This window comes from Rutilus rutilus, assembly GCF_951802725.1.
Source record: "Rutilus rutilus genome assembly, chromosome: 6".
Classification (NCBI taxonomy): domain Eukaryota; kingdom Metazoa; phylum Chordata; class Actinopteri; order Cypriniformes; family Leuciscidae; genus Rutilus; species Rutilus rutilus.
Window position 1 is genome coordinate 1,558,649 of NC_140214.1, and position 2,500 is coordinate 1,561,148.

Here is a 2,500-nt window from a genome sequence, read left to right on the forward strand (position 1 = left end):
CACTTCGTAAAAGTGTGGGGGGCCAGGGACAGTCCGAACGGTAGGCCGTCCCATCGAACATGAACCTCAAGAACGGTCTGTGACGGGGAATTATTGGGATATGAAAGTAAGCATCTTTCAGATCCACTGAGAAAAACCAGTCCATGAGACATGAGGACGTGAGACATTGCTCTTCACCGAAGTGTGGATTATGCCCGCGAAGTAGCCCTGTTCTATTGTGTTTATAACCCAACGTGACACACCAGGGATGGCTTTCCAAGCCTCGGCCCGGTCCGCTAAGGGTTTTATAGTGTCGAGTGGAGGCGCGCTGCATTCGAGCAGGGAGCCGACCCTCGTGTGGTGTGGAAGAGGGAAAGTGCTCTTTAACCAATATTTTTATTGTGTTCGCTATAACAGCGGCCGAGTGCACTGGGGCGTGAACTTGAACGGGCCCACCGTTTAAACTCGCAACATTTTCTCCATTGGCCTGAGCTAAACAGGGCGTTTGGAGGAACACTCAAGGCTTTTTGAAGGGTGGTCCGGTCTCGGCGGGACATAACCCTCTCCTCTTCCTGGTCTGTAGGCTCAGAGTCTAGGTCCGGGTCCTTGACACTTAGGCGGGAAGCGTTTCGTCTGACGGGGGCGGTGCCGCTGCGTGGGACTGAGGAGCTGCAGGCACTGGTTTTGTCTGTTGCTGGGCCGGCGTAGATTTATGGCGTGGAGCTGGAGCGCTTGGGCACAAAGTGTTGCATAGCTTGTGATGCCTTCTGTGCCGTCATGAAGCGCTCAGGGAATCCATCCACTGCGGGGCCGAAGAGACCGGTGGAGGAGATTGGAAAATCCAAGAAGGCGATCCTGTCCGTGTCCTTGATCTCCGTCAAGTTTAACCATAAGTGGCGCTCCAGCACCGCTAGGTTGGCCATGGCTCTGCCGATGGCCTGGGCAGTGGCTTTTGTGGTACGCAGGGTCTGTGGCACTGCGGAGGTCACAGAACGCATCTGGGTCGGGTCCAGTCTCGTCCATAGAGCGGAGGAGCTTAGCTTGGAACACCTGGAGGACCGCCATCGAGTGGAGGGCGGAGCCTGTCTGGCCAGCGGACGCGTAAGGCTGAGGTCGTCCTGCGGGGCTTGGAGGGATCAGAAACCTTAGCTTTCCAGCCAATAGATTAGGGTGGGCAGGGGGGGCAGTTTCTCATAGTCCTTTTCCTCGGCGCCTTCGCTGGTCGAGAGGTTGACGGTTGCAGGCAGAGTAGGGGGCACGCCAGGATTTGGTTAGCTCTTCGTGGACTTCTGGGAAGAACGGAGCGGCTCTCTGGCGAGGGGCCTGCTGATGCCCCGGCAGAAACCACTCCTCCAAGCGGCTGCGAGTAGGCTCCTCAGGCGAGGCCCAGTTGAGACTGAGCTCGCTGACAGCTCTGGTAAGGACGCGGATGAGTTCGGCGTCGATACCGGCTCTGGAGTCGCTGCGCTGCTGAGACGGTAAGGGGGCGGGGGTCATCTACGAAGCCCGACCATTCCTCCATCCGGTCTGAGGCCGCCAATGACACTGAGTCATCGTGCGTGACCTTGTATGGATCTTCTTCCAATCCGCCAAACGAGACGAGACCATGGGCATCGAGCGAGGTCTGAGTGCGAGAACATCACAGGCGAGACATCTCTCTGTGGAGACTGGAAACAATGCGACAGCTGGCTTCGAGATCGCCGAAGAATGAAGAATAGGATTCGTCGCTGAAGGAGATTTAATCTGAATCCATGGCAAAATCGAGCGTCTTTTATAGGCAGATGCCCCACCCCTTCTGGCGGGCTCTACGGTCAGCTCGGCGGGCTTCGCACCGATCGAAGTCAAATCCTGGAGTGTTTTCCTCAAAAACCTTAATTTCTTTTCCACTGAAGAAAGAAAGACATAAACATCTTGGATGACGTGGGGGGCGAGTAAATTATCAGGAAAATTTAATTCTGAAGTGAAATAATCCTTTAATGTTACTGGTGGGATGTTTGTTCATAACTTTAGCTGGGATATTCTGTCTCTAGGCAAGGCTCTTCTTCTCATTCCCAGCTCAGACGTTTGTTCTCCAGTGTTGACCAGGTGAATGTTAAACTCTTGTTGGGGTCACGTCGGGGTCACGGCTGGTTTGATCCGGTCTCTGTGAGGGATGATCCGCTGCTCTTATCTCGGGCTGACAGAAACATAATCAGTGGCGTTTACTGTGGAGATTAATTGATCTGCTAATATCAGCTGATGAACGTGCATGTGGAGCTCATGCGACCAATGAGAGGCTTTGATCAAACACTGCTGGAGAGCAGCTGGCCAATCAGAGCAGAGAGCAGAGGAGAGTGACATTAGTTCAGGAATTCTGTATCTCTATCCTTATTTTTCAGATGCTCAGATGCAGGTTTGCGTGTCACTTTAGAAGGACGAATCTATAAATTACTATAGATAATTTAACATTTCTGCAGTAGCCTATGTACATTTTCTGTGTTCTGGGAACAAATTTAGTGCAAAGTTTGCTGTAGGCTATATA